Source organism: Herpailurus yagouaroundi, unplaced genomic scaffold, assembly GCF_014898765.1.
Source record: "Herpailurus yagouaroundi ecotype Mexico unplaced genomic scaffold, PumYag 184, whole genome shotgun sequence".
NCBI lineage: Eukaryota > Metazoa > Chordata > Mammalia > Carnivora > Felidae > Herpailurus > Herpailurus yagouaroundi.
The window spans coordinates 2,255,779-2,281,988 of record NW_024412415.1 but is presented as its reverse complement, the minus strand read 5'-3'; the positions used below and the strand labels follow the sequence as shown (position 1 = coordinate 2,281,988).

At 38.2% G+C, this 26,210-nt stretch overlaps 1 long non-coding RNA gene across 2 annotated transcripts in view; it reads left to right on the top strand.

The window, feature by feature from the left end:
* The first annotated feature begins 1,557 nt into the window (after window positions 1-1,557).
* Window positions 1,558-26,210, top strand: part of LOC121041462 (uncharacterized) — a 44,810-nt gene continuing 20,157 nt past the window's right edge. For both annotated transcript variants that reach the window (XR_005795748.1, XR_005795747.1), the window contains exons 1-4: window positions 1,558-1,712; window positions 7,539-7,629; window positions 7,934-8,042; window positions 19,563-19,657. This is a non-coding gene — a long non-coding RNA (uncharacterized LOC121041462). The remainder of the gene's footprint in view (window positions 1,713-7,538; window positions 7,630-7,933; window positions 8,043-19,562; window positions 19,658-26,210) is intronic.

Below are 26,210 nucleotides of genomic sequence, written 5' to 3'. Positions count from 1 at the left end.
CCTTAAAATTTGTAGAGGAATCAAATGCCAGACAAGCTGTTTTGTGTGTCTCTCATCAACAGCAAAACTGTGGTTTGTTTTAATACAATAATGCCAGCGATGAAATATTCAGGGAAAGCAAGGAATTGAAATAAAATTTAGTGAAACTTTTTCCCTACCTTATTTTATTTATGCATTACGCTGCAGCCCAGTAATGACCCAGATTTCTGTAATAATATTTACTTAACTCTGAAAATATGTGTAGCATTACATGTTGTGATAGTATAATCAAATTAGATATACTATTCTTATTCTGGGACTATGACAGTATATTGCTCCAAATTTGAAATCTGCTTAAGTTTCTTTGCTTCAGAGCCTTAAATCAACTCAGATCTTGTAAGTGTGTAGCTTCATTTATTCTGAACCAAATATAATTTCCCATTTAGGGAGAGAGTATCTTTAAAAGGCTCATTAATAAAATCCTAATGAGGCATCTTGGACTTTGGAGAATACTCATGTCATTTTTATGAATTTAGTACAGAAAGGTTATAAAGTGTAAAGATCAGATTTCCTATCAAATACACAATGGCAAAATGTCCCTGACAAAATCGGAACATTCTAAAAAAGTTGAACACTTCTCTAATGCCTTTGGAAAACATTAAAGCAATTATGCTGATATCTTATGAACCAAAGGTCTTATTTTCTCATTGTGACTTGGGTACAGGGGACACACCTATGGAAAGAAAAACTGGCACTCCTTAGATTTGTAGCCCAGATGGCCTTACGGCTTTAACTCTGAGGATATAAATGGTCTATTTCAGGAACCATGTAAATATGCAAAGAGAATGCATGCCAATTTACCAAATGAAAGGACTAGTTGAAGATATGTAAATATAAGAACATTAACAGGACCCAAGATCTGTAATAAATTAAGGCTGAAACAAACAACAAAAAAAAATTCAGACCGTGGATATATATAATCATTGTAATAAAAGCAGAACTTGAACCCAACGACAATAAAATTTTACCTAAGGCTATTAGTTGGCATCAAATGGAGGACTGGTGATAATGGGAAGCATAAGAATGGCATAAAATTTTGGAAGCTGTTAAAATCGTCAAAGGTCAAAATACTTGTTTTTGTCTAGTGACAAATTCATTTTCCAACTAGGCTCGTTCACATATGGCCTTGTACCCATTGCACAGTTGCAGATTGCCAGTTCACACTTTATTGTTGGCATCTGAAATACGGATAGATATAAATCACAGAATCATTGATCTTCAAAAAGCCTCAAGAAACTATCTGGTCTGCCCTCCCAACACACACATAAACCATTAAAGACAAAATATCAACTTTCTAATTTTAGAAATCCTCAGGAAAAATTGCTGCTGCAGCACTTTCTATTCAAAGATGACCCAACACATTTACCTGTTTTGCTTTGTGGCCCCTAAGTTCATAGCGTAAACTACCGTTTTGTTTAAATTAAGCCAGCTTAGAATTTGTTTTCGTTCTGCAGATGTCTCTTTTCTTTATTTGATCCTCAAAACTGTTGAGCTGATTTTAATATTAAAAATAAAAACCTTACTCCTAGGCTGTAAACCTGCATGACGAATTCCAGCCCAGAGCAACATTTTATGATCCAGTGTCAAGTTCCTGAAAAATGAAAAATGAGGGGAAAGAGGGTTTAACTGTAACATGGATACATTTTGGACTGGATGTTAACCAATTGAAAAAGGTGTGTGTGTTTAAGCATAAAAGCTGACTGTATTTTCCTTTTCTGATTTGAGCATGCAAAACCTTTTATTTTCATAATCAGGGCCAAATGTATTTTGTACTCTGGACTTGAACCAGAACTCAAAAGGGGTATGAAAGAGCATTACCCATGCAACCAATAGATTTGAGGCAAGTTTTAATTGAAAAAAAAAAAAATCCCCCCATCTATTCATTTTTAAAGCATGAACTGCATTTAACACACAAATCCTTCATTATTCATACATGGAAGTATGTGTTTAATGATTAAGTCTCCAAGGATTTATTTGATAGAATAATCTAAATTTCTTTTTTTAAAAAGGCAAATGAAATGTGGTTTTTAATTCTTTAAAGGACAAGTTACAAAGCATGCAAAAATATAACACAGGCTCTTAGTTTTTTAAACTATATCTACAATTTGCCTATCCATTGGTTTGTTCATCTGGATATCAGTAACATACAGACTTGATCTAATAATGGCTAATTATGCACTTGTTTATCAGCTCATTTGAAACATTTTGAGATTCAGTCTAGCTCAGCAAATTACTGTGCTTAAGGCAGTTCTATATTCTAGAAAATTATAATATCCCCAGAAGGCAAAGAATTAATAATAAAAATCCTCTTTTGTAAAAGATTATCATTGCAGAGCAAATGGAGCAGATCTTCCCTATCCTACTGCATTTAATATTCTCATTTTTTCCCTGAAACTTTGATGGAGAGGCAATGAGAATATCTCTGTTTTATTAACTTATTAAGAGGCACATTTACAGAACCCGTGCACTATATTGATTCCTAAAACTGCAGTGCTAAGAGCCAATAATCACAGAAGAGCAGGATGATTCAATTTGTTATCCCAGAACGTTTCTGAAACTCAGTAGAGCCCAAATTTTCACCGAGTTCAGAAAGCCTGGTTATTTAACTTCCCTAAGCCTCCATTTTCTCATCTGTAAAATAGAGGGGATAACAAAAGGCAGCCTCTGGATGTTGTGGGGAGTAAATGAGACAACGCACGGAATGCATCCAATACAATGCCTGTACATAGTAAATAATGTTAGTTTCAGTTACTATTATGATTATTGTCATCAACACTTCTTGGGGTTCAGGACTCAAATAAGATGCATGCGTTTAATTATCCATTTACCTCAGTAGTTATGCAAATTTTCAATGTAAATATTTTCATATCAGCTGAAAGATTAACAGGAACTTAATGCCCTGGCACTTTTTAGCCCAAAACTCACTCACGAAGCTAACATCAAATCATCCAGAATAGATGGGGTACAACTATTCAAGATCAATCGCCTACACCCAAGTTTGGAATCCTTCCACTTCATGGTGGTTGGACTTGACAACATCGTATTTTAAAAAGCACTTGGTGTTCCTTCTCTTGAACTATGCCAGCGAGTTTTGAATTTTTTCTTCATGATTCAGATTTTGTCATAGATTTTTGCCACCTTCATTTCCTCCGTGTTGGATCATTGCATCATATTTTAAGAAGAAAAAAACACCTTTAAAAACTATCCAGATACCTTAGCTGGAGCATATGAGACTATTTGCTTTACAGCATTATTTGCACAGAATATATGTACCACTTCATTTATTTTGTCAACAAGGACTACTTTTCAACCTCCTGGTAAAATTTAGGGTGCTACCTTTAGTTTATAAATATTCCTGAAGCTTCCCTCTCCCTCTTTCCCTCTCTCCCACCCTCCCCCCTTCCCTTTCTCTCTTTCTCTCTCCATATGTATATATACACAAGTATATACCTATACATACATACACATACCCTATATCTTCATTTGTATTTCTGAGGAGTGCAGTTAATGAGCGTTTCTCAAAAACCAGTATCCCAAAGGTAAACTTGGATGGCTGGTGGTGGCTCAATTTCTCCTTGCACTTCTTGACTTCTAGATATCTCCGCCTCTCTTGGTTCAGGTGAACAACCCATGTTGCATAGCATTTCAACTTGATGGACAATGGATACACTATTATTAAGCATTTCTTGCCCGAAAATGTGAAAAGCAAACTATCTAAATGGTAGGGGCTAACTATACAAGTGAGTTATTCTTCCTTTCACGCTATACGCAGCGCCTGACTTTCTCTGATTTTAGTTATTTTTTTTTTAAGTTTATTCATGATTAAAGAGAGAGAGCACGAGCAGGGAGGGAAAGAGAAAAAAGGGATAAAGAATCCCAAGCAGGCTCCACATTGTCAGCAGCACACAGCCCGACACAGGGCTCAATCTCACAAACTATGAGATCATCACCTGAGCCGAAACCAAGTGCTGGACACTGAAGGCGACCCTGTCTTTTTCTGATTTTAAAGCATGAAAGCAACTTTTCTTATATTTAAAAACACTCAGGAATAGGCTCTTCTCCTTCCAAATGTCCCTAAGGGAAAATGAAATCTATTCCAGGGATTACAAATGTAGAAGGGTAAAATGAGACCGAACCAGATTAAAAGTTCATGTAGGGTGCAGCAGCTAACAGCTGTAAGAAGTAGAGACCTGCTGGAAAGCAGTGACCCTGCAATGTGTTTTTACTCTATAGATTCACGAGACCTCAGCATGCTGGAGGAGAAAGTTTTGTACCCTTTTCATTACTAAAAACTGTTAAAATGGCCTCTGTCCCTCCACTTACTACCAAGGTGGTTTAGAAAAAGCTAACCTGGAAGGGGCAAGGTGTCCTTCACCGAAGGTTTCCAGAATCCAATCAAATCTATTGCCACAGGGCCATGAAAGCACCACCCTTGATCACAGCCATCACAAGCATGGTTGTGCTGTTTCTATTGTTTAATCTCTCCACGTTCAGCCTGCTATAATCACCATAACTCACCTGAATGTAATGTGATTAGCAGCCTCTGCTGTGATGAGAATGAAACCCACTCACATGGCGTCTATGACCCTTCACCCCTCGTGGGCCTGGCCAGGCCTGCCTTGGCCAAGAGACAAAATGCAGAAACTGTCATGGCACCACCTGCAGTCTCTCAGGCTGGGGGAATAATTGGAAATGTTCACTTTCCAACTGGATGTGTTGATCCCTCTGTAGCCATACTATGAAAGTTCCATTCCTCCGCCTCCCTCAAGAAGCTAGTTTATTCTCATCCTGGGAGGTTTTCAAAAAGATTTTGTAGAGTCTTGCTGCAGTGCCTTCCTGCAGAAGGCAAAGTGACATTTTTAATAGAAAGATAGCAGTTCTTAAATTCCATTCGCAACACTGTCAGTAGATTAACCGCATGTTGGACATATGAAGAAGAGGCTTGGGGAATTTGATGCTTCTTTGTCTTAGACTGAAGTCAACACAGGCGTGACAAGTCCACTGAATGATAATCATTGGCAAGAACATATAAATAACTAACCATCCTCTTTCTCTAAAAGGAATGTATTTCCTTCCATGCTAGTTATGGGGGACGCTGTTAATCATAAATACTATAGGGATCTGTTATTTAATTCACACAGCTTTCAGACCACAGGAGGAATCAGTCAGAATTAAGAAATTATTTCCTGACAACTAATACGGCAGGGTGAAAGTAGTAAATTTTAAATATATGAAAAAATAGGCATTTATGGAATGTTGCTGTTTACCACACCTATACTTTTAACCAGAATGACAGCATGCAGCATGACGAGCTTAATTTTCTTTAGCACAGTACAAATTCTCTGCGTTTTTTTCTAATTACCACTTTCTACAATGCGGCTCAAATAGGAATAGACTCCCTTGGTTCAGCTCAATTTCCACAGCTTGACAGGCATTGATATCAAAATTAATTCTAAAATGAAACTTCATAAAAGGAAATCCTATTTGACAAAAGAACTATTGGGCTTGAATCACAGTTGCATTTGCATTGTGGAGTCCCATTTTTGTTCTGATTGTATATGAAATAATGCTGGAGGAGAGATTGAATACCCAGAGAGAGTTCATTTGAGGCATCCTGATGGTATCTGCCGTATGCAAGTAAAGAAGGAGACGTTTTTATGACATCTTCAGAACTTGAAGATTGAATTACAGTTTCGGTAATCATCAGCTTCCCTTCTCCAGTGTCACTTTTTGATAATATATTGCATAGAAAAGACTTATGGTTCCAGTTTTATAAGCTTGCAATAAAAATATAACAACTGTTGTATTAAATTATTTAAGTTGTAAACCATTGTGAAAAAGGAGAAAAAGTTGTATCGACACAGAGCCTGAAAAACTGATTATAATGGAGAGCAACATGTATTGTGTGGATTATTCCCAAGTTTTTCCCTAGTTTAGCATATTGTAAATCTCCATGATATCCTTCAAATCAATGTTTGGGCATGTAGCATTCTTTTATTTGTTCATTGTTTAGAACTGTTGATGGCGAGAGAAAAACAGAACTTGTACACTTCCAGGTCACCAATTTATTTTAACAGAGTTATAGGGGCAAACAAAGTGAGAAAAAAGGTAATATAGAGAGAGTTAAGATTAAGTAAAAGATGCTAACTGAAAGAAACCTAAATACTAAATGAATACATTCCTTCAGAGCAATCTAGACTCTAGACATTGTCTAGTCTTTCTAGAATTTTCTTATTTTGTACTGGTTTTTATGGGCAATCAGTACGTCTACTTTCTAGCATATTACACTATTCTGTTGCTATGTATGAAAGGTAGTAGGCTAAGAGGTTTTCTCTTCTCCAGTATTCCTCCATAGGTCTCTTAGGTCTGCCCTTCCAATGCCAGACTTCCAAAACTTTTTGTCCACCCTGCCTGCTTTCCTTTGCATTTCTAGGCCCCATTTATTTCTAGGCCCCAGAGAATCTAGAAGTATTCTCTGGCTTGGTCAGGATGGTGGCATTCCATGCCTCTGCACTCACACATTTCCTCTCTGCCTAAACAATTGCTGGATATTGAAACATAGCTCATATCAGTCACACACACGCACGCGCGCGCGCACACACACACACACACACACACACACACACACACACACACACCCCTCTTGGCCTCCTGGAAGCAAAAAGGGATCCCCTTGACTAAATAATCAGATTTTATTTCTCTAAAGGAAATTAAAACAAGGAAGCCACATATTTCCACCTGGTAAATCAAACCACACAGAGGATGCACAATAACTGCAGGTTAACTTCTGGCACTCTTACCTGCTGCTACAGATGTTGTCTCTCTCACCTAAATTCAGCAGCAGCAAACTGGCCGTATTCTCACATTGAGGGTGGTGATGATAATAATGATAATGATGATGATAATGATAATAATAATAATAATAATAATAATAATAATATAACCTGTATTTGCCAGGTGCTTCATGTTAATTTATTTAATCCTCACATCCCAAATTAAATAAGTATTATTCTGGGGCACCTGGGTGGGTCAGTAGGTTGAGCATCCAACTTCAGCCCAGGTCATGATCTTGTGGTTCACGAGTTCATGCCGCACGTCAGGCTCTGTGCTGACAGCTCAGAGCCTGGAGCCTGCGGCAGATTCTGTGTCTCCCTCTCTCTTTGCCCCTCCCCAGTTCATGCTATGTCTGTCTATCTATCAAAAATAAATAAAAACATTTTTAAAATTTTTTAAAAAGAAATAAGTATTATTCTAATTCTATAGAGGAAGACACTTAAGTCTTACTCAAAATCACATAGCTAAAAAGTATCAGAATCATGATTCAAATGAAGCACATGGCATTCATGTGCTTACCAACTATACTGTACCAACATGGAATGATTCAATCTCTAGGTCACTATCACCAAAGGGAAAGAGTAGGATTACAAGGAACTGTAGCAGACCTGGTTTTCCTCTGGTTTTTACTGTTCACTCATTTGTCATACATTTGTTTTGTGCAGGTAATGCGCCAGAGTCTATCCATGGTCTGAGGATATAAAGACAAATAACACGTGGTTACTGCTTTCATTATCCACTGGAAAGGAAAACCAGGTAAACAACTACAGTTCAATATGAAATTTTAACTGAAATGTATACGAAGTACTGTGACAGCACTGGGGAAAAAATAAAGTCCAAGGAATGCTATGTTTTCACTTAACTTGTGGGCAGCCTATCCCCAGGAGAATAGTAGATCCTCTAAGGAAGAATCCAGAATAGCTTCATCTTCAACTAAGAAGGTTTACAAAAGTGACTTCTTCCCCTTCCCTGGACTAAGAAGGAAAGCTAACTTAGCCACATCATCTCCATCCATTTACTCGAAATCAGAGGTTCTTCTTTCTTCCTTCCACACCTACAGCTTTATGAGCCAGGAGCACTCAGATCAATTTGGAGCCACTCACGTCAGCAATCCGGAAGTGGATGGTAACTCTCTTGGGCTACTCCCCTGACATCTGGAATCCATGAAGGTACATTGCTTGGTTTAATCAGACCCTCCTACGCCTCCACTTCCAACTCCACAGTAATGAGACTTGAAATTGAGTAGCCATAGACATATAGATAACTAGTAACAAAACTACCAGTTCCCTTGGCCACTCCCTAACAGGTGATTTCCATCATCAGGACATTCCACCAAGCTGGCTTCATTGCATGGACATGGCCCAGTAGTAGAGAACCACACTGTTTCCTCCACAACAGCCAAAGAGTACCATGAGCTCCCTCTGAGAATACCTCGGAAAGCACTAGATACTTCCCATTCTTTATATCATTAAGAACCATGAACTTGAGTTCATAGTACAGCACAGATACTAGTCACTGTGTTTGGGCTTCCTAGATGCATAGTTTATAGAAAAACCAGAAATTGAAAATGCTCTAGTAAAGAAAAGGCAAAACTTTATAAAAGATCAAGGGTAGCTAAAACCCCTTTTTTTAATCCCAAGTAGCCCAAGTTCTTTCTCTTCTAACCAAAAATGCCAAGTATCTTTGTAATCAAAGTCTGTTAATTTTTCTACCCAGACAGAACAGAAACAGGGTGTTTGGCCCCTGGCAACAAAATCTGTGGGACTACAACTAGGAAAATCTTTTTTCAAAAAATTTTTTAACATTTACTTATTTATTATTGAAAGGCAGAGAGAGTCAGAGCGTGAGCAGTGGAGGGGCAGAGGGAGACACAGAATCTGAAGCAGGCTCCAGGCTTTGAGCTGTCAGCACAGAGCCCAATGCAGGGCTCGAACTCACAAACTGCGAGATCATGACCTGAGCCGAAGTCAGATGCTTAACTGACTGAGCCACCCAGGCACCCCTATAACTAGGAAAATCTTAATAACAAGGTTGCCTGACTCATCTTGAATAAAGAAAGCTGTCAGGAGCTTCTGATAGACTGAGGGCTGCAACAAAGAGGATCTCCAAAGGGTTTCCTAGACCTAATGATAAGATCGGGTGGCCAAAGATCAGGGCATCTGTACTAGCCAGCATATCACTATGGATGTCCAGGTTGAGATGAAAACCTTCCTAAAGACTATGAGCAGGTGAAGGATAATCTAACACAAGAGCTGTAGGGAACAGTATTTCTTCAGGGAAGCCGGCCTGGACCTGGAGTTTTTATGCAATAAAAGAATGTTATAATCTGCACTACAGAAAAGACCTGAAAGGCAAACAAAGAAAGGAGATACATATATATATATAATCTCTAGAAAAGAAACATTTCTACAGTTTATTCTACTATATATATATATATATATATATGTGTGTGTGTGTGTATATATGTATATATATACACATATATATACATATATATACATATATGTGTATACATATATACATATATATACATATATGTGTATACATATATACATATATATACATATATATACATACATATATATACATATATATACACATATATATATACACATATATATACACATATATATACATATATATATACATATACATATGTATATATATGTAATAGTTTGGGACAACCAATCAGAGATCAACTGGTTAGGTTTGCAGGGAAATGTCATACAGAGATAAATATTCTATAACTGGATACAGCAGGCCTTGAAGACAGCAATTAGTATTGCTTACCACAGGAGATTATAAATATGGACTTATCTATGAATAATAACTAGGACTGCTGATAATGTAGTAACTTTTGCCCTTACTTATACCCTCAGATTGTAAGTGATAACGTCTTTGAACATAAGGGACAATGAATCTATGCAAGAGATTTAGTTGAAAGGACTGGTTTGTTTCACACCAGCTGTCAGATAGGCCTCTCAAAACTCCTGTAAGTATTGGAAATAGTGACCTGAGGGGGAAAGGCTCATAGCCCAGGAACTGATCCCTTGAGCCATCCAGATCTCAATCCCTGACGATTTTGATTAATCCATGCTGACAAACCAGATTTGGATCAATAGAAATTATCTGTAACAAGAAACTAATTGTGTATTTAGTAAGTTTAGTGCCATTTTTGGTGGCTTCAAATTTATATGGAAAAGACCTTATTGACTTTTGAAATCAAAATTCATACCGTTTTAAGGTAATATTGCCTTGGGTTATAATAAATTACAGTGTTCTACTTTCTCTCTTGGGTAATGTATGGTCTGAAGGCATCTAATCTGTTTACTCTTAGCCTATGAATATTCTTTAATTGTTATTTATGGAGACTTCGGATCTATTTACATAATGTAAAAAGCACAGAACATGTACCTCTTATGCTACTTTCATACACCATCCCTGTTTAAATGAAGCAGCAAATCACAGCCAATTTCAAGCCACATTACAATCTCAGCTCAAATTATGCCATGGCTTAATAGTAAAAAGATGTCCCTAAAGTTGCATCATCTTCGGGATACAGGAGACTTCAGGTGTTAGAGAGCTACTGTGAGGCAAAGTAGATGAACCAATGAACCAGTGTTGAATTTATATTGTACTTTTCACACAGGAAGATTATCTAGGCCTTCAGTACACCTATACGTGAAGCCATGTGTGACGTCTAACTCTTTTCACTTGATTTCCTTATGGACCATTTTCCTGGAGAGGAAGATGGGAAATTTCAGCCAGCCACAAATGGACTGAGACCCGCCAGTCTCATTTCACATGGAGCAGGTGTCCCAGACAGGGTTTGACGCCAAGCCACAAAAGTGAAACAAAGAAAATGCTGTTAGGGCTAAACAGATGGCCCTTCATGGGAGCTGTGTCATCAGCTTAAACTGGGTTTGTCTTAGTATCTAGGGGCAAGCCTTGCCTCATAATTCTTTGCAATTTAATGTTATTAAAATCATCTTTTGGGGCGCCAGGGTGACTCAGTCAGTAGAGCGTCTGACTCTTGACTTCAGCTCAGGTCATGATCTCACAGTTTGTGATTTCGAGCCCCACACAGGGCTCTGCACTGTCAGTGCTTGGGATCCTCTCTCTTTCGCTCTCTGCCCCTCCCCCGCACTCACTCGCTCTCTCTCTCAAAATAAGTAAAGTTTAAAAAAAATCATCTTTTTAGCAGAAACTGCTAACATATCTAATAAAAGGAACTGACTAATCATTCTACCTTCATGGACAAAAAAGTTAAGAGGCCAGGGCGTGAGGTCACAGGTCTATGAGGGAACACTGCAAGGTCTGTACTTTATCAAATGCAGAAACTCCAAGAAAGCTTCACCTCTTAACCAGGTTGCTCTTTTTGAGGCCAAAAACAGAATTGCTCAAGCCATTCTCTGCCTTAAATGGATAAAAACACTTCTGAATATTCACTAGCATCCTCTAGCGTACCTGCATTTGTTATATTAAGGATTTCCAGCAGACTATTAGTGTTTGTTCTGAATAGCGGTAACACTGTACCAAGCACATGTAGGGCAAGAGGTGAAAGGGTAAAAAGCCCTTGTTTAATGGAATTTACATGCTGTGTGACTCTAAATTGTTTAGCTGCCTGATAGAATTTTTATAAAGCCTAAAATAAATATCCATAAACTTAACAGATATGCAGGAGAACTAAGAAGCTGCTGCTTGTTTTATTTCTTCAAAGGTCACACTTTTTTTCCTATGACATAACAGTAAATAGCATGATAAAATGCTTCCAATATATCATAAATTATGGAAAATAACCATTGACTTTTCAGGATAGTTTGGGGTATAAATACTTTGAGATTAATGTTATAAGTGCTTTTCAAATACAAACAAGAAATATTGCCAAACTCGTAATTGTTCAAATAAATCATAAATATGATATAAATTAAAAATTAGATGGATGTTAGTCACACTTAGAAAAATGGCTCTAGAATAGTCCAATTTACTCATGAAATACATTGGGTTGAAATTATATAAATTTGAAAACCATTGACGGTGGACCCAGGACTACTATTCATAATCTGAAAATCTGTTTGATTTTGTCCTCTGTATGTCTCCAGATTATAAATCGTCGGGTTCAAGGGCCCCACCTTATAAATTCAAATAATTCTTCAGCCCACTAGTATATTTACCAACTATCCTACTGTCATTTAAAAGAAATGATGAAGTAGAAGCAACTTTAAATAGATACAATAGCCGTATCCTAGGCCCTCTTCAGAATATTTATTCTCCAATCTAAGTCTCAATTCCTGTGTGTCATCCACATATAGCATATCTCTAGTTAAATTTTCCTTAATATCTGAAGCATTATACACCAGGAGCAAGCAGTCTATGATCCACAACCAATTCTGGGCCAGCTGCTTGTTTTTTTGTAAATAAAGTTTTATTGAAACTCACCTACACGTATTGTCTATGACCTTTTTTGCCCTACAATGATGCCGTTGAATAGTAGCAGCAGAGACCATATAGCCCACAAAGCAAAAGGTATTTACTATCTGGCCCTTTACAGGTTTACAAAAAAATTGTCTACCTGTTATAAACACAAAAGAGAACTTAGGACCATTTCCCCCAAAAAATGGGGCCTCCTCACAGTTCCTACTATTTGGGGACACAACATGATATGTTCACATTCTTGGATACCCTCCATTCTAGTTACATATTACTGCATAACACAATACTCCAAAGCATAATGACTTAAAACAACCACCATTGTATTATATCTCATGATTCTGCGGATCAAAAACTTGGGCAAGTCTCAACTGAGCAATTGTTCTGCTTCATGTGGCACTAATTAGAGTTACTCACTGGAATTTAACTGGCAGCTGGCTTGTCTGGAGGGCTCAGTGGTGTCAGGACCTCTCTGCATGACCACTTTGGTAGGGTGGTTGAACTTCTTACATTGCAATTCAGGGTTCCAAGGTACCAGTCTGCCAGTCTTTTCTTAAAGGCTAGTCCCAGAACTGGTACAGCATCAATTCATCTACAGGCCAGCCTAGATCCAAGGGGAAAAGAAATATACCCCATCTCTCAAGGAGAGGAATGTCAAAGAGTTTGTGGCCACCTTTAATCTCCTACCTCCTAACTTGTTTCTTTGCCTCAAATCTTTTTCCAAACTCTGGCCAGATATTCCTAAAATACCAATTTCAGTATGTCTCTTTCCTTCCCCAAAACCTCATATAACTATCTCTTGCCTGTTTGGTTTAAACTCCTCTCCTTAGGTTTTAAAAACCTATTATATAATAAGAATCTAACATTATTTTGTGTTAGTCTCTTTGCTGATATTAGCTGGTTTTCTCTTATAAATATTCCTTCCTTCACCTACTCTGTTCTGTATTATACAGATTGACTCCTGCAGAGAATTTTTTTTCCCTAGGCTTCTTGTCAGCTTCTGTCTGGACTTAGCCCATGGGAGATACTGCCAGGTGATGGGGGAGGAGAGGCAGGCAGAAAGAAGCCAGGTTTCAAGAGTTCTCCTCTTCTCTCAGCTTCATGTAGATCTCTAGTACTAACTGCATTTGTATTTCTCCATTGTTCTAGCACCCACTGGCCACGCCTTCTCTAGTTCCATCCTCCACTGGGTGGTCCTGGTCTCTGAGCTCCCGAGACCCTACCTTCTCCCTTGTTCTTTCAACCCAAGTGTTATTGGCAGTTACCTGAAGTTGCCAATCTTTCATTGCCACACTGTCTCCTGTTGGTCATCTCAGATCATCACCTGTAAAATCAGTTCCTAGTTTTAAATTTTTTCTATGTTAAATACCTAAAGTGGTTTCTAGTCTCCCGATCAGACCCCAAGAGATACACTCTTCAACACAAAGCATCCACTCAAGGCAGGATAATTTCCTACCTCATCTTCCACCCTCCATGTTCCTGTCACTGTGCTTTAGGCTCGGACATCTGGCCTCATTCTTCAAAGCCAGCTCAAGCTCTGTCTTCCTGAGAAAGCCTTCCGATATCACTCTAGTGTTTGGTCCTCCAACTCCATCATTCCTTGGTGACTTCCAATGTGTGCATCTTCCCAGTTTGTAGTTTGTTGAGGATGCTTCTGCTGTTTCCTGGTCCCCAGAGTTCCCAGCACAATGTCAGTGCACAGTAAGCACTCAATACCTGTTGCCCCAATTAATTGGCTTTCACTTATAACTTATTTGTTGAAAATAATATCTTATAGGTCTGACTAATTTCTATCTAAGATAGTCTGCACTCTTGAATAGCATCCTAACTAAATTTAGGAGTGCTTTTCTGTTTAGTGCTAGTATTGCCTTTCACCAGTCTGGATGAACATGGTAGAATGGATAGAGACAAGCATTTGGGGGTGGGGTAAGACATGGGGTATAACTCAACATCCTATATGAAGTAGATACCAAATAAATATTAAATGAAAAGGATAAGCCCATGACTGATGGATTTGTGTGGAGGAACCAATGAATGAAAATTTTAAACATGGCACAGTCCTTTGGGCCCTTTCATAAAGTACAATTAATTTTGGTATTAAAGGGCATGTATAATTTAATTTATAGCTCTTTAAATAAAATCATATTAAAGAGGAGGAAGTGCCATAAGAAGTAGGTATAATTGGGGCGCCTGGGTGGCGCAGTCGGTTAAGCGTCCGACTTCAGCCGGGTCACGATCTTGCGGTCCGTGAGTTCGAGCCCCGCGTCAGGCTCTGGGCTGATGGCTTGGAGCCTGTTTCCGATTCTGTGTCTCCCTCTCTCTCTCTGCCCCTCCCCCGTTCATGCTCTGTCTCTCTCTGTCCCAAAAATAAATAAACGTTGAAAAAAAAAAAAAAGAAGTAGGTATAATTAGTTAATTTAAGATTCAGCCTCTAAACTACGTCCCACATTTCTTATACCCTGAATCCATATTTTGTTTATTTTGTTTCTCTGGCTCCGTAACAGTGGTGGAAATATAAAGGGTATTCAATAAATACCTTAATTGTTTGAAACTATTTCCCTGCTATGATAGTATTCTATATGCTCTAAAGCCAAATTAAATAGATGACGTTCCTACCTTCTAGGTGCACAATCGCCTTATGAAAGGGACTATTTCAGGCAAAACTGTTCCACCGGGGCATTCTATTTTGCCAAATAAATTACAAATGCAAGTGTGCTCTAGAATTTACTGCTTTAGGGCCAAAAACAGTGTATCTGTTTTAGACCAGAACATGGCCCAGTTTGAGTTCTTAAGATTTGGCATGACCTAACTCAGCTTCTGGTACTCCAAGATGACATCAAAAGGAGCCCCACTGAGAGAGCCAAAGCATAAGAGACTGTTGAGAACTGAGAACAAACTAAGGGTTGATGGGGGGTGGGAGGGAGGAGAGGGTGGGTGATGGGTATTGAGGAGGGCACCTTTTGGGATGAGCACTGGGTGTTGTATGGAAACCAATTTGACAATAAATTTCATATATAAATAAAAAAAAAAAAAAAAGGAGCCCCACTTTCTCCTGCAAAAAAAGTCTAATGGCTGGCTAATTTTGAAAATGAATTTCTCCCCCACTGCTGTTCATAACCACAGAGACAGCCATTTGAATGCTTTACAAAAAAAAAAAAAGGCCTCAAGCCTCCTCATGTTTCACCTTTTCATTGCACTGACGATCATTTAGAGGGCAGACTTGTTCCAGACAGCTTTAATTAAACTGTACCAAGGACGCAGATAGATGTCAATGGAAATGATCCATAACATGAGGCTAAGCATGTATTTAACAGTGTTCCATCCAGTTCAATCACCTTCTAGCATTTCAGTGGCTTTATATTCATGTAGCAAAGACTGAACGTGTGTATGTGTTTTTTTTAATCCATCCCATTAGTGACCATATGCTTGGGCTTCGATGGATACGAGAACTATCTGCAATCTGCCAGGGATTTAGGGACATCAATAATTTGTGAATAGTCATGTTGGTACTGGTCGAAGGGTTAAGTGCTCTGCACACCAGGGGCACCTCTTTTGGGATTTGAACTCTTAGTTGACTGTTAGGAACCTTATCCCCTGTGAGGTTCCTACTACATGCTGCTTGTCAGATGCATCCAGCTGTATGTAACTGGGAAGCATTATTAGCTCTGGGATTTAAAGATCTGTGTTAATACTGATAGGATGGTGTCTTTGAGTTAAGAAGCATGGAGAGTATATTGTAGCAAACTCAAAGAGGTTTTCATGTTCCATATTAAGCTTATGGTCTTTCTTTTTTCTTATTCTTTCATACATTCCTTGTGAATAGATAACAAGGCATCCTTTTGAGAAAGAGTTCATAATTGAAATTTGTTCCTACAATTTGCTGGTAAATTAGATTGCATCAGCCTAAGTGGAAAGATAAATGTCTCCTTAAAATAAGAGAAATTTTGTCATGAAAAGCTTTGCTTCCCATTCCCATACCCAGAGGGTGAGAAACAGGTAATGTGAATGATTTTTGAAACTTAACTCATTTTAATGGTCTTGCATGAAGATTTCTCAAATACAGTTGCTTTAATACCGACAGCAACAGAGATCATATCAAATCTTTTGCATTATGTGCTAGCCTGTAACTTCATGTATAACTAAGCCTTGTTGGACTGGCTCACTATTGTAGCCCCTGAACTTGACACAGTGCCTCACAGACAGTATTTAATAAATATTTGTTGTATGAAAGGATGGATGGATGGATGGATGGATGGATGGATGGATGGATGGATGGAAGAGAGCAAGGCAGAAGGGAAGGAAACACTTGGGAAAACAGTTTGTCAGCCTGACCTGCATGTAAGTAGTTGCTCTCTAATATTTTCTAGAAGCTGTCTTGGATCTGGGAGTGATGTTTAACAATAAAACATGTTTCAGCAGTTTTAATGGATATGGATTTCAGAGCTAACTTACATTATTATGACCTCTTAATAATAGTAGCACTTAGTTTCCTTGTTGGGTAAACGGTAAGAATAATTATGTTGTGATGACAGATTTCCATGAGATTATGCTTTTTCTACCACATATCTAGACATGGTTTTGTTTTAGTATAACTGAATACTCCCATAGTGTCTTGTGGTTTCATTAAGGAGGATAATGATTATTAAGCAAAAGTATCTTTAGTTTTTCTCTCCTTAAATATCTCACTGATCTTAAAGGTAAAGATAGTTTGTCTATTTGTAGTTGATATTCTATGTGTGTTTGTTTCCAGTAATTTCAGCCTTCTTACCCTGGAGTAGTTTTACCCATCCCTTAATTGTCCCTAGCTGATGTCTAGAAGGTCTTTTTAAACTTCTTAACTGCACAATGAGGCCTCAGTGGACACCTAGATTGTGTCTGCTTGGGAAAATGCCAAGCACTAATGAGTATTTTGTTTAATGTAATGGAAACTGAAAGTGCACGGCTTCTTCCTTGACTGATCAATGCCCACTTCTGTTGTTTGAATGTATCTATACATTCTAAATTCTAGAAGAAAGGTCACAGAGGGCAGAGCACTTAGTGTCTGCCCAGGAAGGACTTGAAGATTCAGAATTGTGTTTATATGGGGCTCAAGAGGGAGAAAGTACTTGAGTTAGCACTCAGCTCCTCTTCTCTGTTCAGATAGCCATCCTTTCTCTCAAGCCCATAATCTTAAACTTTTTCACGTTAGTTTTAAAGTTTTACATTAACTTAAGAAAATAACAATAAGGGATTTATTTCTATGTAATATCTTTTTATTTCATCATCATTTTGTTATTATTTAAAAATTGGCATATATTTACTTTATTGTTTGCCTTTTCTCAAGTTCAATCCTAATGTGTCCAACACAAATTTTGAAATAAATAATTAAAAACTATTTCTTAGTTACATTAAAAGTCAGATTTGCTGGAAAACCAAACCTTAACAATTCAGTAGGCCAATATGATCGAGTATGTTTGAGTGAAGAATAATGATTTCCATGTGGTACTAATGTTCTACACACAACTAAGTGGAAAGTGTAGAGGTTGTTTCTGAGATTTCATTGAACCATATCTGGCTGAATAGATACAGAGCTCCCTTTGGTAGTATTTGTAATTCGTAGCCTACTTGAATGTGCTAGATAATTTTCAAAAAAGTAAAGATTCCATTTAAAACTTAAAAGAGATTTACCTCTCGTCTAAAGCTTCTAGGTTTAGAGATTTCATAAAAGTTCTATGGGGATGGTAAGAAAAGATAGGATTTGAATGTGGAGAGTGGAGATAATCTAATTCCTCAACTTTGAGTGTAATGACGCACAAGCCATCGTCTTGCTTCAATCATACTATCTCATGCCTTTGGAGACTCTGGAACTATGCAAGCGTCCCCAAATTAGAGTTTATAAAAGAAACCTTGCCTGACCCTTAATAATTGTTACTTTACCGAAACACTGTAATACCTAAACTAAGTTGCTTATTACACTAAACATGAAGTCCTTTGACCCTTAAGGTTCAATATTGATCAGCCCTACTTCTGTCAATACTTGCCTCTAGTGTCAACAATTTTCAGTGTGGAAGAAATTCAGGAATGGATAGTCTTCTTAATCCACAAACACTCCAAATATTTAATTCCTATGCATTACACTTTCTGTCCAGTTAAATAATTTGCTTATTTCTTCTGTACTCCTAATTAATAATTAGAGACTAGGTATCATTGTCAGTATATCATGAAATGTCATTACAATAAGAAGTTAGCTATAAATGATCCCTATATTAAGTACAGGATTCATGTAACAATCCTAACTAATAAAATGTTACTCTAAAGGAGACTTAAAGCAAATGCACCACAAATTCAACAAAAGTGGCTGAGCTATTTTTTAATCCTGAGATCTTGGGGGGAAAAGGCTTTTAAAAGGAATATTCAAGTGCTTTGCCCTTGGATAATGTAAGAGCAGGTTCATTTTTTTTCTTGAGCTGTGGTATTTTTCAGATTGTCAAATTTGTATCAAAGAGTTATTCTCTTGGCAAGTTTTATGAATTTTAGTTCCGTTTTCTTGACAATTTAAAATTCAATTATCCAATTATAACTAAAGGTCATTAGTCTAATGTGGTAACTTCATGACAGTTTCAGTTACAAGAGGATTTCTTAGTTTAGAGAAGAAATTCTCCCATATGAGAAATTTTTATTGTACTTACAAGTTGAATGATACTTGAAAATAGTTTTGTTTTCTTCTTGTGCTTGTATTACTTAATCAAAACATATACTTAATATTTTTCTAATTCCATATTTATAATATACAGTATCCCATGCTTCATTTCTATATTGACATTATCAAATTAACAGCAAATAACAATGCTGATTTTTATCATCATTAGATTTTGTCTTAAATATTTCTTTAGGGTTGCTTTCCTGTTGTATTTTAAATAACTTTAACCCGAACATCACTTCCAGGTCTGGGGAAAGGCATTTTCATTTCAATCATATTACAAGTAGAATTTCTGCTAAGATTACAAACCAGAAAAGTTAGAGACCTAATATTTTAACATTAGTTCCATTTGGTATGATAATGGAGAACTCCTCAGGCAAAACATACCACAGAACCAGAAACAATGGATGCTTGCTGGCTGTCAGACCTGTACAAGATACGAGAGTCTTTATTCCTATCCTACCCCCAAGAAACTGACTTTGCAGTGGTAGATAAATGCATTCAACAGCTATTGATCGTGCACCTGCTGTGTACAAGGTCAACAGTGAAAATGCATCATTTTTCCATTTTTGCATTTTAGAGTTCAAGACATTGCTGGAAGCAGAGATGGATAAGATGTTACCCACACTGGTTCTGGCCCCTGTGATCCATTTACCCTGAGGAGAAATTATCCAGGTAGGATGCTGGCTTAGCACCTAGACCGCCAAACAAAGATTCTACCACTCAGCGTGAGGAGTAAGCTTTTACACTAACTGTCCTCTGCACCGTTTTGATGAGATCGGGCACATTCAGGGTGGTATGGCCATAGACCTCAGCACTATTCTGAAATGTCTTTATCTTACGGGTGCAAAGCTGGCCTAAGGATTTTAATGCCGAAGTTCACAGTTAGGCAGTAAGACCCAAAGTAAACTTTTCTATCTAGGTATAAACATGTGTTTTGCTTCAAGGGTTCAAAAATACTTCCTATTAACACAAACTCCCTTGAACTGTTAGCTCCCTGCTACAGCTATGTAAGTCAGATCCTTCTGAGCTACTTGAAATGTAAATGGACTGATTTTTCTGGTTGTGGTTTACCAATTATGTCAGCACCATCATTTCTTGTCCACCGACCAGAGAAATTGTAGCTGTAGATGAGAATGGTATCTGACATTCTGTATGGCTTCCCTTATCAACTCACTTTTAGGGCCCCACATTTAGCAGAGAAAGCTCTTTTCTATATAGCAGGTTGTTGTATTTATCCACCATTGTGCTAAACACCCATTTCACCCAGACCATCTCATTCAATCCTCACAGTGATCCTCAAAGTTACAAAGTGGCTCAGATGACTCAGACAGGTCATTACAACCTAAAGAAACAGCATTTGATCCAGGGTCATCTGACACCAGAGCTCTTATTGTTAATCACTTCATTTATCCTCCTTCTCTAAGAATTGTCTTTCCATAATTAAAATTAGATAACAAATGTTTAAAACTCTTTTACAAGAGTGAATTCTGAGAACTTAAAAACTAACTCTTGATCAAAATGGAAGCTTTTTATTAGTGTCCTAAAGATAGAGCTAGAGATCAGAGGCATGTATATTTACTTCTAATTTACAAGTCGGTATGTAGGAACAGAAAACATGGTGATAAAAGACTATTTCTGCCTTTTTACACATTAGGCCATTCTTCCACCATCTAATTGTTCAGATGCATATTCTGCAGTGTCCTTCAGCTTCCCCACCATAGTCAAAAGGTTCTGGACAGCTATTTGAGTATATATGATGAGGTCTACTTGGAATAAAGAGTGAATGTGATTTTTCTTTTTTCCCTGCGATCTATAAGCATGAATCAATAAAGGATACTCGAAATTTCTCCAAGGAATGGCATGCATTTCCAATTAATCTCATAACTTGTCTTTAACTGTTTGGCTAGGTTCCATAATTGGTAGGTGTTATTTTAATTCAGATACAAAAAAAGAGAGAGGGAAAGGGAGAATGGCCAGGCCAAAGAATGGGGTATACATGAGCTTTTAGACACATTCTACTCACCCAGTCAATCAATGTTTTTTGAGACCCCGATACGTTTGGCTGATCTCTGTGAGTGAACCCTATTGTCAGTTCTTAACAAAATTATAAAAACGACTTGCCTTATAAGATTTATCAAATTGGTGGCAAAGCTTGCTCAGGGTCCAGGACATCAGGGTTACTGCTTACCTTTCAAGGGTGAGTGTCAGTGGAAAATCACTTAACCCTCTAGAAAAGATGGCTTTTATGGAAAAATTTTGGCTGACAGAACCCTGGTAGACAGGGAGAGAGGAGGACTTGAAGTTTGGGTGAAGGTTCACAATGAATGCAAGAAAAACGGATCAGAGCGGAAAGTAAAGAAATGTTGAGAGAATAAAACCAATGCATCTTCCTTCACTATTGCCTCCATGAGAGCACCCAAATCCCTTCACACAGCACTCAAGGCCCTCTACAAGCTGATGCCAACCTTCTCCGCAAGTCTGAGAGCACTTCACCTGTGTTTTCTGTCCCGCCATCTCACCGCGGGCTTTCTCCCAGCGACATGGAGCACTTTCACATGTAGGTGCCCTAGAATGTGCTTCCTACTCAGCCCTCCCCTCATCTGCCTGGCAAAGGCTTACTCAGTTTTTGAGTCTGTATATGCCACTCTCTTTTCGTGAATACATTGTAAACTCTCCTCTCCCCCACCTCCACTCCCCACACCCAACAAGCAGAAGTAATTGCCTTCTCCCTAAGTTTCTCTGGCTCTTTCATTATCTGCCATATCATGTTGCCATCTGCTGGGAATCAAAAAGCCTATCTTATTCACCTTACTATACCAAGCGCATAGTCAGCATTGAATACATTTTTATTGACATGTGTTGCTTTTGGGTGTCCAGGCTGGCTTCCACTTCCCAGCTCCTCCGTGATACCCCCCTTAATAATAATGATGATAACTAGCATTTTTAAAGTACTCCATAAATCACCAAGCAAATTCAAACCCGTGTTCTAAATACCGCAGACTTGGTGCCTTAAATAGCAGAAATTTGTTTTCTTACAGTTCTGGAGGCTAGGAATCCAAGATCAAGTTGTCAGCAGGTAGGTTTCTTCTGAGGTCTCTCTCCTTGGCTTGCAGATGGCCACCTTCTCACCTCCTCACATAATGGCCCCTCAGTCTGGATTGTCTGGGTCCTAATCTCCTCTTTTTATAAATGCACCAGTCATACTGGATTAAGGCCCACCCATATGACTCCATTTTGCCTTAATTATCTCTTTAAAGGCCCTATCTCCAAATCTAGTCAAATTCTAAGGTACTGGAGGTTAAGACTTCAGCATATGAAAGGGGAATTGGGGCAGGTGGTGGGGGACACAATTCGCCCAGACCAATATCCATTATTTCATTTATTCCCTCCAGCACTAGCTATAGCCACGTCTCCCTCTGCACCATTTCATGGTGAGCTCTTCTGTGCCTCGCTTAACTCCTTCAGTGCTTCCCCAGTCTAGCCCTAAGTCTCTTTATTATGGAAAGGGCCTTTGTTCCTTAATAAGTGAATAAAAACAGTACTTTGAAATTCTAGGGTTTCTTACAGAGTTTAAATTGTCAAAAACCCAGTGCTAATGTCAGTATAGGAAGAAAATAGAAAAACTGCCTCCTTTCTAGCACTGAGAAGACAGGAAAACAATGTAATACGTTTCTTTGGGTTTTGTAGTTACTAAAAAGCTGAGTAAAGGATTTAAAGTTGCATGTATTAGCCACTTCAATGAACAAATGCTGGCCTAGTTAAGAAGGGAGTCAGGTGATTGCTACCTACTATATCAGCCTACCTTCTGACCCAGGGAAACACCCTCCACAAGAATGTTCCTTTCATAGGAAGAAAAGTGCTTCTTTTCAAAGGGTTCTTAATCCCAGGCTAAAGTTGGGAGCATTGTGTGTTCTACAGTGTGTTGACTAAGAGCCTCTTGAGAACTCTGCAGATTTCCCTTGTTTCCATGTTAGTCAGGGGTGAACAGGGAATTCTTAGGCGGTACGAAGACATCGTGTTTTGCAGGTCTTAGCCATTTCTGTCTCCTCCCTCATAAATCACTCTCACACTGTGCCCAGAAAAAAAGCAGTCACGTGCAGCCCAATGCATTTCAGCACTGCATCTGAGCTCCAGGTGGAAGACACAGTGCACGTGACGTTGACCATGACCTGGATGTGGAGCTGGTCCAAACTCAGACCTACCTGTCTCAAAAGGGGAGTCACTATCTCTGTCCTCTTTTCATTCGTGTGTTGAAAATTGGGGAAATAATGCAGAGGTTCAAGACATGGTCATAAGATAACTCCTCTCCAGTCAAGAAGTACCTCCCTTCCTTTTACAAGGTAGAAAAATGTGAAGTCATCCCTGTGAGAAAAATGGTTTTTGAAATGTTTTCGGGAGGGTGAAAGGCTGCCGTTTCTCCTCTTCCTAAGTCACTGGTTCTTTTTTTCTCTCCTCTCTTCTCCCTTTCACATCCTCAGGCTTTTAATGGAAACATTTTATATCCATATAGTGATGTGACTTATGTGTGTAAATAGATGCAGATAGCTATTAAATGTTCGGGAAGTAGCATAACCATCTTTTTACACAATTTGTGCTGGTGAGTGTTTCTCATTATAATTTCCCCTATCCCCTGCCGAAAAGCACTTCCCAGAGATCTTTGTGGCAATATATGTACCCAGATTATGATTTCAAGACACCCAGGACACTGTATGGAGGAGAATGTCTTTAAGATTTGAATGTTTTAAAAAATCATTTTAGAGAGAGGGCGAGCAGGGAAGAGGGCAGAAGGAGAGAGAGAGAGAGAGAGAGAGAGAGAGAGAGAGAGAGAGAGAGAGAATCTTAAGCAGGCTCCATGCTCAGTGCAAAGCCCAACACAGGGTTTGATCCCATGACCCTGGGATCATGACCTGAGCCCAAATAATGAGTCAGACACTCAACCAACTGAGCAACACAGGTGCCCCTAAGATTTGAAATTTAAGAAATTTTTTGTCATTAGGTGATCAATATTTAGCAAGGTTTTGATTTTAGGATACAAAAATATATATTTGATTTTTGTTTCTAGAATATTTTTAAGAATATATGTAGGCTAATTTTATTCTGTTTCCTTGATTTTATTAACCATGCCCTCTTGCCAGAAGAATTTAGGATTTAGTGATTGGGTCAAAATTAGTCTATGCTGATGAGTATTCCAGCACCCAAAACACAAAGGTGTGTTAGAAGACCCTGTCAGTGCACAAGGAAAATTGTAAGCAGTTATGGGAAAACGAGCATTTTTCAAATGAGCCTTGATTTCCCTCTTCCTTATGCACATCAGGCTATGAAAATACCTCTTAATATGTTTCCTCCGGATCTGTGTCGTGTATGTGTACGTCTGCCTACTAGGTCTTGTCCTCTCTCCCCCCTCTCTCAAGGGCTCTCCCTGTTCTTCCTCTAATTGTTGGGCAGTGGGACAGAAAGGTGGATCTGCTAAGTGAGTAGAGCTTGCAGAGAGCAGAAACAGATTTACTAACTTTGATGATGGCTTCTACTGAGTCCTTACCATACACATGGCTGAGTTGCCATAAAGCTAGCTAAGCCAATCGCCCTTAATAGGTTAAAAGATGACATCGAGAAATTTTAAGCAGGAATGATTTCATTCTTTCCTCGCACCAGTTATATGGTTAGCTGGTTCATGCACTGATTTGTTATACCACATAGGGCTGGCTCACAGTCCCTGGCAGATTTCTGAAGTTTTGATGGAGTCAGAAACTGACTGTCTCCTGGGAATGTGTAAAGAAAGGAGGTTGGAGCTCTTCTCCTTCAAGGACACTCTCTTCAATCCATTATCTCCTACCCGTGCACAATAGTCTAGTCTATCAAAATACAGTGATTGAACAAAATTTGATTTCACATAATGAATGCATTGATTTAATAAAGGGTTTGTAGTACATGGTATTATAGTTCCCTAAATGAACACTGAAATCCTAAAATGAGAAAACTTATCATTGGTCCCAGTTAAATCATAGCCACTTTTTTTAACCTGCATACCCTAATAAGATACTAACCCATTTGATACTTTAAAAAAAAAAAATCTGTTATCTTATATAAGTGCTTAACATTTTCCAGCTATTTTAAAGCCACCTGTTTTTCCTATCATAAGTACATCTGGCATCAGGCAAACAGATTATAGCCATGGACAACTGACTAATTTATGATGTTTTTATATTTTCATATTTTTGGCAGACTAATCCAGTTTGATATATTAACCCAGCTTTCAGAGATGAATCTTGAAATCTTGCACTCTTGCAACCCTTTTACTTTGTTCTCTTCCAAACTCTAGAATATTTTTTCCATGTCCTAAAATTTAATTAGAAAACAGACAGGGAGAGCAAACTGAATCCTTATGTTCTGCCCATCTAGTGCCCTATCTAGCTGGCTTCCTAGAAGAAATTATGTATCTGTCTACCCAGTGTTAGTTGTGAAAGATCTTTGTACTTTTGATCATTCTCTCTTCTAAAGTTCATTGGGCACACTGGCACTTGTGTTTGTATCCTAGTTTGACAACTGCATTTTTGCCTACATGTAATGGGAGTTTGGTAGGTCAAACAAAGTAGAAGAATCAGTTGCCTGTCTTTGCAAAAAAAAAAAAAAAAAAAAAAAAAAAAAAAAAAAAAGAAGAAGTTTTGAGCAACAGGGAATGGAGGCAAGACTATTTTCTGTAGTTAGAGAAGCCAAGTCCACTCGGCTTCTCAGAGCATCTTTTTGATTCGACATCCCCTGATGGGTCATCCCTTGGCTATTTATGGGAATTTTAACTGCTGGGTTGAATATGCCATATTCCTCCTTTAAATATCTACCCAAGGCCCCAAAGTAATGGATGTGTTTTTAATAAATCTAACATATAAAGCATTCATCAGACATACTTCAAAACAGAGAAACTATCAGAACACCCTGAAAGATTCATTAGAACATTTTTATTTTTTGCAGACACTGTCACCAAGTTAAATAAATGTGTGTCAACTCAAAACTGAGATGAGAAATGGCAGAGTGTTTTATGGATTGAGAGTCAAGAAGATAAGAACTCTAGTCTTATCTCTATTGCTGACTTGTTTAATGACTGTAGTATGTTTATCACTTATTCCTAACCACTCTTCCCTCTGGCCAAAAACCAGAACAAATGTCTACAGAGGATTTTGAGCTCCTAATAGAATAGCTCTCAGTAAGTTCAGCTGAAGTAATAAAGCCT